This window comes from Schistocerca cancellata, chromosome 4 (genome assembly GCF_023864275.1).
Source record: "Schistocerca cancellata isolate TAMUIC-IGC-003103 chromosome 4, iqSchCanc2.1, whole genome shotgun sequence".
Taxonomy (NCBI): Eukaryota; Metazoa; Arthropoda; class Insecta; order Orthoptera; family Acrididae; genus Schistocerca; species Schistocerca cancellata.
This window is the reverse complement of record NC_064629.1, coordinates 280,288,035-280,302,021: the sequence shown is the minus strand read 5'-3', so window position 1 is coordinate 280,302,021 and position 13,987 is coordinate 280,288,035. Positions and strand designations below refer to the sequence as shown.

Genomic DNA, 13,987 nt, shown 5'->3' with positions numbered 1-13,987 from the left:
AAATTCTCAGTGTAGACTTTCCTATATAACTCATACAGAAAGAGTCTGGAGTAAGCAACTGCAGGGTATGAAAAAAAAAAAAAATAGTGGAAGAAAAGGGCCAACTCTTTACTTTTGACCCTAAACCTGAACAGTCTTTGTTTGGTAAAACTGTTCTGTTAGTGAAAAAGTTTCATTGTAATGATAATACTAGCAGGTGAATGCCTGAATAACATGATTACATTTCTATGGGAGATGATGATGATAGCAAGCCTATGTATGTTCAAAACAGATTATAGGTATGTTCAAAACAGATCAATTTAAGGAAACTTACGAGAAGTATACAATCTTTTCAGATCAAATTGCATTCTCAAAATTTGCTGTATTAAGGCCAAAAAATTGTATTATAGTTGGAGCTAGTGGGATACTCACTGTTTGCATTTGTTTCAAATCATCAAAATGGAAATTAATGATAACTGGAGCAAATTTGAACACAATGCACAAAAAATTTATGAAAATCTATGGTTTCAAGAACCAGACCAATGGTCAATTTCACATGCACAGACCAATTATTCAGTCTTCTTTTTTAAGTAAAGGCTTTATTAATCACAATAGTTCAGAGAAATACAGGGTAGTAATGAATAAAAATATTCTTACAACTTGTGTGTACAATATGTATTCAATCTGCATAAATTCAGCATGCTGTTTACAATTAAAGTTCAATTCAGCCTTCACTTACTTCTGTTGAATATTTTTTTCTTTCTAGGGACAGCATCCTTCACAATGCGTTGATATTTCTTTTTGGTGAAATGATTAAGAAATACATTGGTTGAAATCCATATTACTTTTTTGCAAGTATCTTGAGCACTGTGACTATCACATTCTCTTTCCCAGAGCAGTTCATTCATTAAAACTGAATTCCAAGCCAGGTGGGAATCCAGTTCTCTTTGGTTTGGCACTTTAAGGAACTCAGCTTCAAATTTATGACACAATTTCATAACAGTCAGTTAAGTAGTGACAACCACACTGATAATTTGAGAGCAAGGAATGAGTAGTTTTCCTCTACTTATATTCTGTATTAGGGAATACATTTCTTGATCATCTAAAATGTTAGATAACACCAGAATATCTTTACAAAACTCACATTTTGTATTTTTCAAAACAGAGTAGCAACAATACCCTGCTATATATGTAAAAACAGGCAAATTTTCACTGGAATTTTCAGTAAGTTCTGATGGGTTGACTACTGTTTCATCATATATGGAAGGAATCTCAATGTCAGTATTTGGACCATCTGATAAAATATCATGTATGGACTGTATACTTATTTCTCCAAAAACAGTTGATTCTAAATTTAGCCTAATTACAGACTGCAAGCGAAGCTTCTTACATTGTACTGACCTCCACATAACTGCCTATACTTTCTAAATCTCTCTTCGAGCAAATCAGTTTGAAATTTTCCAGGTACAAAGTAGGAGAACTGCAACTCATTAATACAATATTCAGACAATTTTATAAAGGCCTGTGTTATCTGAATTAATGTTGAACATGTTTCTTTTGTTAGTGAGCCCTCAGGATATCGGATGTTTATTTTTTTCCCCATCTGCTTAGTCATTCTAACATTCCTGTAAGATACGCATACTACTTGGGGTCACCTATTGTACATTGTTTTAAAGGGCTCATGAATTCGTCGTTTAACCTATTACCTTTAAATGGTGTTTTCACATTAGCTATTTTCCACCATTTGATAAACAAACTAATGTAATTTGCTGTTTCCACACAGTGATCTAAGGAGTGTTTTGGACCCAGTGAAGGGCATTAGCTGTGACATCACTGAAAATTTGCAGAGCTAGTTTAGCATTTTGTTTTTCAAAGTTATTTGGTCTCATAGCTTTCAAAGTCAGACCATAACAATATTTTGCCAGTTTTTCATGTTCAAGGTCATATAGCCTCAGTAAGGTATCAAAACAGGCATAATGCATGCAAGAATCATTTTTTTCAAATGTGGGATAAATCATACAGGAATTATTTTTTTGCTTTAACGAGTTATGCCAAATGCACTTCATAATGTGTACAGTCAATTACAAAAAACAATGGTCTCATTGAACCTTTAGGATGGTTATATACATAAGAGACTGAAGAGGGAATTGAAAATGATGACATTGCCCTTCTATTAATAGAATTATTATCTGAAATTACAGACAGTACTTTGAATCCTGTATCTTCAAGACCCACTATAATTCTTTTCATCCATTGATGCAAATTATCAACTGTTAATTTCTTGCCTGGTAAAATATGAACAACATCTTTAAAGTTACTCACAAGGGAACCTTCCCATCGCACCCCCCTCAGATTTAGTTATAAGTTGGCACAGTGGATAAGCCTTGAAAAACTGAAAACAGATCAACCGAGAAAACAGGAAGAAGTTGTGTGGAACTATGAAAAAAATAAGCAAAATATACAAACTGAGTAGTCCATGCACAAAATAGGCAACATCAAGGATAGTGTGAGCTCAGGAGTGCCGTGGTCCCGTGGTTAGCATGAGCAGCTGTGGAACGAGAGGTCCTTGGTTCAAGTCTCCCCTCGAGTGAAAAGTTTACTTACTTTATTTTCGCAAAGTTATGATCTGTCCATTCGTTCATTGACGTCTCTGTTCACTGTAATAAGTTTAGTGTCTGTGTTTTGCGACCGCACCGCAAAACCGTGCGATTAGTAGACGAAAGGACGTGCCTCTCCAATGGGAACCGAAAACATTTGATTGCCAGGTCATAGGTCAACCGATTCCTCCACAGGAAAACACGTCTGATATATTCTATATGACACTGGTGACGGCATGTGCGTCACATGACAGGAATATGTTGTCGACCCACCTAACTTGTACACTTGGCGAATGGGTAAAAAGATTCTTCTACCTTGACCGATTTAGGTTTTCTTGTGGATGTGATAATCACTCCCAAAAAAGTGATGAAAACATAAGAGTTTGTCACACAAACTGCAACAAATGAATGCAACAGTTTCACAGTCACACAGTTTTCCCTGTGCTCTGTCAAAACATATGTTTTTAATGTTTTCAAATTTTTCCGTGTGTAAACTGTCAAATCCTGCATATGTCCAAGCAAATCCGAACATGTCCTGGAATTTTGGAGAGCGAAGTTAATTATGTATGAGTGCCTGAACTTTGATAATTGACACACGATCACATAAACAATACTGCTCTGTGTACATGTGCAGCTTCACAAAATCATAGAATCTCTTCACAAAGTATTTCACTTGCTGAAAACCAAACACATCTAATGGTTGCACAAGAGGTGTACAACCTGGAGGAATGTAATCACGTCTTCTCCCACACTAAAATGTACAATGCCTGATCCATCTGTCCTGTATAGCTGTCAAGGAGTAAGGCAAAATCTTTGTCCGCGTAAGGAGCAATCACACGTTCATTAAAGTCTTTCACTAGTCTTTTCTCCATTTTACCAATGCACTGCAATTCACAATTACATTCAGCGTTTGCTCAAGTACCCTATTCACCTGTTGCTGAATTTGCGGTCAAAATACACAATTTTTTTCCCTTCAAACATAAATAAAATGTAGGTAAAAGAAATCCTGCTTTGTTCAGAGCATATTGTATGGTATAACTATATGAAGTGGCATGCAGCTGGTCTACAGTACATTCCGTGTCGCCTTCTCCAACTAACGATAACATGCGGGTCAATTTCATTTCATAGTTAAAACCGGACTGATCTGTGTTGATAATATATGCGTCGTCATACTGTTGGAATCTGATGTCAGTTTCTGTAACAAAAGTCTTGGAACACTCTAGAAGTTCTTACAGTTTATTTGTGTAATTCTTGCTTACATATTTCGTAATCTTCCTGCTCTTAATTTTGTATTTTCTTTTGAACATGACAATGAGATGAAGCCTTGAAGTCCAGGCCGATTTGTTTAGCGTAACGCAATCCCCAAATCTGTAGGTCTGTATCATGCACTGCACTTAATTCATTTCTGGCTTTAATAAATTGTCGGTACACATGGTTTTCTAGTTCACTGAACTCCTGTCTTTGGGTTCCACCTCATTCCACAACTTCTTTGCAATATTTAATTGTGCTTTTTTCCTCCATCCCTTTAAATTTCTTAAATTTATTTGTTACTTCACTCCACAATCTATATTTGCCTTTTTTAATTGGTTTGGACAGTAACCTGTATTGGAGCATTTCCTTCATGTAACCCAAAGGAACACCATCAGATTGAAGTCAGAGTATTTCCTCTTCGTGTTCTTTGTACGGATCGTCAACAATCTCATCATCTGGTACATACAGCCCCACAGCAATCAGCAAGGTATCGTCATCACCACACGTACTGTTTATCAACAAACGTAGGAAATAATCATACAAATGTTCGACAATCGTTCGATCACTTAAGGAACTTTCCGATTCCTTACAGTTCGGAAAATATTCATTGACCTTGTTATTGAAGTCGCGAACTATATTTGCTGGATTCATATTGCCCATGGAATACATCTCACGTATTTAATGCACTCTCGTCCAAAGTAGCAAACAGCCAACTGCCAGCCACGGAGCCTCGTTAGCAGGAATACTCTGTCTTCCGTACACTGTAGTTGACTGACGTCATGTGTTTCGAAGTTTGTTTAGGTGTAGCACCCCCATACTACGGCGCAGCTACCTTGCATCGGACGGACAGATAATAATTGTCTGAAAATAAAAAATTAAACTTTTCACTCGAGGGAAGACTTGAACCAAGGACCCCTCATTCCGTAGCTGCTCACGCTAACCACGGGACCACAGCGCTCCTGAGCTCACACTATCCTTGATATTGCCTATCTTGCGCATGGGCTACTCAGTTTGTATATGTTGCTTATTTTTTTCATAGTTCCACACAACTTCTTCCTGTTTTCTTGATTGATCTGTGTTCAGTTTTTCAAGGCCTATCCACTGTGCCAACTTATAACTAAATCTGAGGGGGGGGGGGGGGGGGGGGGGTGCGATGGGGAGGTTCCTTTGTCAGTATACTGCTGATCATGAAAACATATGCTGAATTTGCTGTCGGACATTCACCATTAACCATACCATCAACACTTCCTCCTTTATAGTCAAAATATTCTTTTAGATGTGTCTCATCTATTAAAAGGTTGACATGATATTCATGTGGTTCAAGAAATTTAAATTTACCTCTTGTATATGATAAAAAATTATTTTCATATTGCTCTTTCTGGGGGCCTATGTTAATACTAGAACACACTCTTTGAATTGTTGATGGATGAGGGCCTACAAAAAAAACCATAATCTCTATTAAACCTATAAGTACATGGGGAAATACTGTAAGATAAACATGAAAATATCATGAATGATGGAGTGTATGAAATTTTCTTTGATGATAGTAATTTCAAATGTTCAATTATAAAGTGTATGTTTTTGCTCTTTTCATACTCAGATAAATTAAGTGTCTGCAGAATGTCACATACATAACTCAAAATTTGTGCAATAATATTAGGAACATTAATCTGCATGTCAGCTTCTTCCACACAGTCTAACACATTACCTAATTGAAGAATGCTTGAAACCCTTGTTAAAACCTTGTTCCCATTTAGTCCTATTTTGTTTTTTTGCTTGTTCAGGACAAATATAGATACATCAAGGCCTTCACTAACAAGAACAGAATATTTTATCACAGGAGAAGGAACTGTCTGAATGTTTGCAAACAATACAGATGTAGGTTTTGTAATGATACTCCAGAAATCAGATAGCGTTAACATTGACAGTTTTGCCTTTAACTCACACAGTGATGCAATGGACTGAGCTTTTAAATATATTTCCCTTTCCTTCAGACTATCCTGAACAGCTGCCTGAATATTTTGCTCTTCAAGTTTCTGTCTCTTTACCTCAGGGCCAATTCTGTAGCTTGGAGGTTTGCTCAAATAGTGAGGGCAGTTCGGAAAAACAGAAGGAACTGTTGTTGAAAGCAAACTTGGTCTTGCAAGGGTGCGAAGAACGTCTCCATTTCTTCCGACATCTTGAGATGTTGTTATAATTTCATGAGGGTGAAAATGCTGTTCACACACCTACAACCAATAATCCACATGACAATGCAGGACCAATTACAATGATCTTAGTAAAGGAACTAATATTACTGAGGAACTAAATTAAAAAGAAGCTTTCATATTTGTAAATGCTGAATATTACATTTTATAACTATTTCTGGCAGATATTTAGGAACTATTAGTTGAGTTATCTTTGACCCCAGTGTCTCACCATTCATATAAGGCTACCTGTTCTTCCCCGAATCACGCTATTAAAAAAGCTGGTTGAAATCATCATTACTTTTTGCAAATATCTTGAGCACTGTGAGAACCACATTCTCTTTCTAGAGCAGTTCATTCATTAAAAATAACCTAAAAAATATTTAACATGGGAAATAATAAATTGACTTGCCCTAGCAAGTAGTACCACATGTCTTAACCATCAGAACCTCATCAGAGAAATGTATAAGCCTGACAAAGCCACATATATATTGGTCTTGGCAATGACAAAGAACATCAGAATATAGTACAAAAGACACACTAAAATTTAATACAAAAACTAGGCCCAGTTCCTTGATGTAGCAAAAATGAGCTAATTTTGTTACATGTAAATGTACAATCCTTAAGTAGTATAGTTACTTAATTCCAGTACTGGCTGGATGAAATTAAGTGCAGCAATTTCTGTGTGACTGAACATGTTTGTACCATTTACTTATTCAGTAACAACAAGTTATGTTTTTGAAGCATTTGCTGTGGAATTTCACACTCACAAACTTTTTATTGCATCTATTTACCAAATGCCAGCTACTGATGAAGAAACATTCACAAGAAGGTTCTCGACTTTAATTCTAATGACTGCAAAATATAATCATTACAAAATTTTTGTGACTGGAGATATTAACCTAGAAATAAAAGTAAAGAGAAACAATGTTATTTGCTGAATGTGGTAAGCTCAATGAATTTATGTTGCTGAAATAAAAAATCAACCAGGATGGAAGCATGGCTTCACAATTAGCAATGAGCAGAAATAAGCAGAATGTCATACCACCAAATTAGGAATACACTCCTGGAAATGGAAAAAAGAACACATTGACACCGGTGTGTCAGACCCACCATACTTGCTCCGGACACTGCGAGAGGGCTGTACAAGCAATGATCACACGCACGGCACAGCGAACACACCAGGAACCGCGGTGTTGGCCGTTGAATGGCGCTGGCTGCGCAGCATTTGTGCACCGCTGCCGTCAGTGTCAGCCAGTTTGCCGTGGCATACGGAGCTCCATCGCAGTCTTTAACACTGGTAGCATGCCGCGACAGCGTGGACGTGAACCGTATGTGCAGTTGACGGACTTTGAGCGAGGGCGTATAGTGGGCATGCGGGAGGCCGGGTGGACGTACCGCCAAATTGCTCAACACGTGGGGCGTGAGGTCTCCACAGTACATCGATGTTGTCGCCAGTGGTCGGCGGAAGTTGCACGTGCCCGTCGACCTTGGACTGGACCGCAGCGACGCACGGATGCACGCCAAGACCGTAGGATCCTACGCAGTGCCGTAGGGGACCGCACCGCCACTTCCCAGCAAATTAGGGACACTGTTGCTCCTGGGGTATCGGCGAGGACCATTCGCAACCATCTCCATGAAGCTGGGCTACGGTCCCGCACACCGTTAGGCCGTCTTCCGCTCACGCCCCAACATCGTGCAGCCCGCCTCCAGTGGTGTCGCGACAGGCGTGAATGGAGGGACGAATGGAGACGTGTCGTCTTCAGCGATGAGAGTCGCTTCTGCCTTGGTGCCAATGATGGTCGTATCCGTGTTTGGTGCCGTGCAGGTGAGCGCCACAATCAGGACTGCATACGACCGACGCACACAGGGCCAACACCCGGCAACATGGTGTGGGGAGCGATCTCCTACACTGGCCGTACACCACTGGTGATCGTCGAGGGGACACTGAATAGTGCACGGTACATCCATACCGTCATCGAACCCATCGTTCTACCATTCCTAGACCGGCAAGGGAACTTGCTGTTCCAACAGGACAATGCACGTCTGCATGTATCCCGTGCCACCCAACGTGCTCTAGAAGGTGTAAGTCAACTACCCTGGCCAGCAAGATCTCCGGATCTGTCCCCCATTGAGCATGTTTGGGACTGGATGAAGCGTCGTCTCACGCGGTCTGCACGTCCAGCACGAACGCTGGTCCAACTGAGGCGCCAGGTGGAAATGGCATGGCAAGCCGTTCCACAGGACTACATCCAGCATCTCTACGATCGTCTCCATGGGAGAATAGCAGCCTGCATTGCTGCGAAAGATGGATATACACTGTACTAGTGCCGACATTGTGCATGCTCTGTTGCCTGTGTCTATGTGCCTGTGGTTCTGTCAGTGTGATCATGTGATGTATCTGACCCCACGAATGTGTCAATAAAGTTTCCCCTTCCTGGGACAATGAATTCACGGTGTTCTTATTTCAATTTCCAGGAGTGTATATGACATGATGGCATATGGCTTGAAGATGGAAAACTGTCTACTGATAATTTTAAGATGTTAACTAAATCCAGAATTCTCAATGAAGAGAACACTGAAAGAATGAGAAATGACTTCAAACTAATTGAATGGTCCATTATACTGACCAGCTTCTTTACATTCATTTCCATCATGAAACACACACTAGGCAGTAACAGCCCTCTTGTTTCTAAAGATGCAACACTGGCAATACCGTAATCACTAACCACACACTAAAAAATGGAGCACACCACAACTCAGTAAAATGAGGATATTTTACTGCTGCTGAAGAACATAACTGCTGACAGTTGTAAGAACAAGAACAACTCTAAGCTTGAGAGAAGTGTACATATTTGAAATTAAAGCAGCGAAAATCAAAGCTAATGAGTACATTTTAAATTGTAAAAAGAAATGTAAAGCATCCTGCAATGTGATAAAAAGTGAAGCAAACATAGGAAGGGAAGAAATCACTATCCCAATTAACTTCAATGAATATTTTGAGAACTCTGAAAGTTTCTTTGTATCACAAAGTGATGATACATCTTATGTGGGGGCCTTCCTTTTGCAATCACTTGGAGAAAAATTACTGCTACAGATCTTCCCAACTCAGAAAACACGCTGAACAGCTCCAGAACAAAGGACTACCATTGGCACAGCAACTATGTTCTAAAACGTATACTCATGGAAATTAGAAAGCCAATGCTCCATTTTATAAATAAAATTATTTATGATAATCCTTTCCCTGAATGTCTTAAAATTATAGTTACAATTTCAATATACAAAAACGGTGACACAGACATACAAGGTAACTATAGACCAGTATCAGTTGTCCCTATAATAGCCTATTTAAAATCACAGAGAGCTGCATACATGTATAACTTCAATTGATGAAGCTATGATAAACATGCTGAAAAGCTAACAGCCCTAACCATCTAAACCTGCTGAACACAACGCCTTGTTAGATTTATAAGAGCAGGTCTGCTGACATAGTAATAAAACTCCTCAAATGAAGTTCTCTAAATCAATAACAAAACAACATTACGTGGAAAATGCCGAAGCACATAATGATTCATGCCTGTTCCATATTAGGCTTCACTGTCATGGGAAGCAAACAACTAAATTTGGATAGAAAATAAAAGCAAGTAGGTAAATATTAGTGTTACGCTCATAACCCAACAGAAATTGGTGTTTAGTGTCCTGTAACTTCTAAGAATTCAGCGACAACATAGAAAATCAAAATTGCAATGGACATGCTTTATGAATGGTGTTTAGCTTTAACTTCCTCTTACAGAATTTAAGGTATATTAGTGGCGATAATAACAATAATAATACAATACTCTCAAAAGATTAACACATTAAGTGCCAGGGGATGTGTAAATTTATGGTTATGGCTCACATTGTTTACTTTATACTGCAGCATAATCATAAATGAACTTAAATGACTTACATTTGTTGTTTTGCTGATTGTTAAATTTTCCCTTGGAATAGCCCGTTTCCATTTTTCTAATAATTTTTCTTCCTTTGGAAATGTAAAAAATTGCGCTTTTGGTCCCGTCGGGTAATTTCCTTTGCACCCGGTCACACTACATCTGTAAGGCATTTTGTCTGTTACTAACACAAATTCGAACTGTGCATCACATAAATAACGTTAAAAACAGTTACGTTGTGCTGCATTCACGTACTCCCATGCTCAGCAAAACGTTATAAGACATAACATCTCTGTAATTGAAAGCCTCCAATCCAGAAACACCTTTAATGGTACTACCATCGTACCATACAATAGCAACAGTTATCCAGCCATTACCATGCTGTGCAGCTGTACTTTTGGTAACAGTAAAGTTCAAAACACCTCCACAAAACGTAGAAGGGCCCTGAAGGATCACTTGATCTCCAAGACCTGAAGCCGTAGTAATTTCAACATCATCTATTGCCTTATATACAGGAAGGCGCAAACGCCTAAATTTCCTCCTATAGTGGGGCATGCTCTCTGTGCAGTCTTCGATGCTGCTGCACGTGCGGCTGCACGACGACTGATGCCGTCTTACTGATAACACCACTTATATAGCAGCACGACAGGAAGTCCTTATCACTTCCACTCTGTTTGAATTTAGTGCTCGCAGTGACCTTTTTCCTTTAAAAAAAAAAACTACATTGATCTTGCCAAAAGCCGAGAAGCGATTCTTCTTGGATACCCGTCATGCTGGGCATAGGGAGCGCTCCGGCCTTCTCTAGGTGGCGTTGCTAGAACCCATGAAAGAAGATATACAGGCAATGAAATTAGCTGGTGTAACAACACTGTATGATACAGTGTTATAAAAGATGGCAGAAGCAGTTTTGTTTTGCTTTAGGGTGCAAAAAACAACTGGGGTCATATGCGCCCAAGTCAAAACTATAGAACACAAACACAGAGAGGAGTTAAACGACTATATGTCAGTCCCAGTGGACAGAATAGGAAACAGCTAAAAACAGGCATGCGGAAAAAGGGCTAAAAAAACACCATGCAGAACTGGAGGTCCTAAACTAAAAATTAAATGGCCTTCGCCATATTGCTTTGGCAGATAAAAGGTAAAACGAGGTGAACAGCCCACACGTCATTCGCTAAAACGGCTGATAAATCAGATGGCAAATCCAAGCTGGAATGTAAATTGTTAAAAAAATGGCATTCCAGCAGGAAGTGCTGGACAGTTAAAATTTGGGTGCAATGTGTACAATGTGTTGTTGTAGCACCACTTAGGAAATGATGATGGCTAAAAAGACAGTTCCCAATAGGCAGCAGAGTTAAAATAATCTCTACCCGGCCGGAGGGCCGAGAGAACATCGTTCAAGACACTGGTAGAGGGTTAAAGAACCTAAGCTTATTCCCGTGAAAGGAGGACCATTGGCAATGCCAAAGGGATAGCTCCTCCTGACAGACGGCAACAAAGATCATCGGAAGGAATATACGTACTCGTGGACTGAGGTACGAGGACTGCAGCCTCGTTTGCTGGCAGACTGACATGACCAGGGACCCACAGAAACACGACAATGGCTCCATGGAGAGTGAGCAAGTGACAGCTTTTCTGGACCCGCTGCACTAAGGGATGAGCAGTGTATAGTGCACATACACTTTGGAGGGCACTGAGTGAGTCTGAGCAGAGGGCACAATTGGAAAGGCTGTGTCACCGGATGTACTCCGTGGCCTGATGCAAGGCAAAGAGCTTGGCTGTAAATACTTAGGAATGAGCCGGAACCTGATATCAAAAGACATGGGTGCCAAGGACGAAGGCACAACTGACCACATGGTCAGTCGGAGAGCCATCAGTGTAGACAAAGGTAGTACTGCCAAGTTCCATGTGAAGGTTGTGATACTGGAGGCGATAGACCAAGGCTGGAGTAATGTCCTTAGGAAGCGAATGAAGGCCAAGATTAACATGGGCCACTTCCCGAAGCCAAGGTGATGAATGGTTCACACCTACCGGGGAAGGTTACATTAGTGTGAAGTTTAGCCATCGTAGCAAGTGGTGAACGCGGACTCCAGGAAGTAACAGAGAAGAGGGACGAGCCCCATACTGATGATAAAGGAATCTTCAAAGAATGAGGCAGAGGAGGGGTGACCAGACATGGCAGACAAACAGCATGCATACTTGCTGAGGAGAAAGTCACGGTGGTTGGACAGTGGTAGTTCAGCAGCTTCAACATAAAGACTCTTAACCGGGCTGGTGTAAAAGACGCCCATGGCCAAATGGATGCCACAATGGTGGATAGTGTTGAGGCGGCGTAAGAGGGATGGGCGAGCATGCGCACAAACAAAGCACCCATAGTCAAGTTTTGAACGGACAAGGGACCAGTGCAAACGAAGGAGAGTGGTTCGATCAGCACCCCAGGATGTACCATTGAGGACATGTAGGAGATTGAGGGACCACATACAGTGGGCTGCCAGTTAAGACACATGGGAGGACCAAGAATGTTTCCCATCGAGCATGCGCCCCAGAAATTTTGTAGTTTCAACGAATGGAACGGCAACAGGTCCAAGATGTAGAGGCGACGGGAGAAACCATTTGTGCTGCCAGAAATATAGAGATGGTTTTGTCAGGGGAAAAGCGAAATCCATTGTTGATGGTCCAGAAGTAAAGATGATCAAGACAGAGCTGAAGACACCGCTCAGTAAGACAGGTCTGTGGAGAACTGCAGTAGATGGCAAAATTGTCTACAGAAAGAGAGAGAGGACAGAACCTTGAGGCACACCATTTTCCTGGATAAAGGTGTCCGACAAAGCAGATGATGATGATGATGATGATGATGATGATGATACAAATTCCCAACCTTTGCTCAGCCCAATTTCACCACTTTCATAAATGATGTGGACAACACAAACACCCAGTCATCTCGAGGCAGGTGAAAAATCATTGAACCCGCCGGGAATCAAATGTGGGCCCTGTGCTCAGGAAGCAAGAACGTGACCGTGAGACCACAAGCTGTGGATCCAAAAAGGCAGAACCTACACGCACCTTGAAAACTCGGTCTTGTAAAAATACCTGAAGAAAACAGGGCAGGTGCCCACATAAGCCCCACGTGTAAAGAGTACAGAGGATACCAGTTCTCCAGCAGGTGTCATAGGCTTTCTCCAAATCGAAAAACACGGCCACAGTCTGGAATTTCCACAGAAAACCATGTATTACATGGGTGGACAAAGTATGAGACGGTCAACTGCAGAACATCGTGCTCCAAATCCACACTGTGCATTTGTTAGTAAATGTCAAGACTCGAGCCACCACACCAGCCGGGCATGAAACATACGTTCCATCACCTTGCAAAAACAACTGGCAAGAGAGATGGGGCGGTAGCTAGAAGGAAGGATTTTGTCCTTGCCAGGCTTAGGTATGGGTGTGAAGGTGGCTTCACACCAGCATCCAGTAAATGTGCCCTCTGCCCAGACGCAGTTGTACGTGTTAAGCAGAAAGTGCTTGCCCGTAAGAGAAAGGTGCTGCAACATCTTAATGTGGATGGCGTGTGGCCCTGGGCCAGAGGATCAGAATGAACTGAGAGCATGATCTAGCTCCCTCTTAGTAAAGACAGCATTTTAGCACTCACAATTCAGAGAAGAGAAGGGCATTGCCTGAGGCTTCTCCACTCGTTTCCGATGGAGGAAGGCAGGGTGATAGTGGGAAGCGCTTGAAACTTCTGCAAAATGGCAACCCAAGGTGTTGGAGTTAGCAATAGGGTGAACAATGACATCGTCAGCGACTTTGAACGCATCTGTTTATAATGAACACAGTTTGCCAGTGTAAGGTGGCAGTTAAAAATGCGGAGAGCATGTCTACATGTGCGAATTGCATCGCGGCATGCCTCAGTCCACCAAGGGACAGGGACACGATGTGGTAGAGAGGAAGTGCGGGGGATGGAACGTTCTACAGCAGTAAGGATAATGTTTGTGAGATATTCAACCTAGGCATCACAAATGGGGAAATCTTGTTCTTCAAAGGTCGGCAGGGA

At 41.0% G+C, this 13,987-nt stretch overlaps 1 long non-coding RNA gene across 4 annotated transcripts in view; it reads right to left on the bottom strand.

Annotated features, from left to right (window-relative positions):
- Nucleotides 1-13,987, bottom strand: part of LOC126184564 (uncharacterized) — a 94,164-nt gene that overhangs the window by 50,271 nt on the left and 29,906 nt on the right. For 3 of the 4 annotated variants that reach the window (XR_007536840.1, XR_007536842.1, XR_007536843.1), the window contains exon 4: nt 9,963-10,104. This is a non-coding gene — a long non-coding RNA (uncharacterized LOC126184564). Of the gene's footprint in view, nt 1-5,011; nt 6,056-9,962; nt 10,105-13,987 lie in introns of those variants that run through there. The other variant, XR_007536841.1, reaches the window with a different exon arrangement.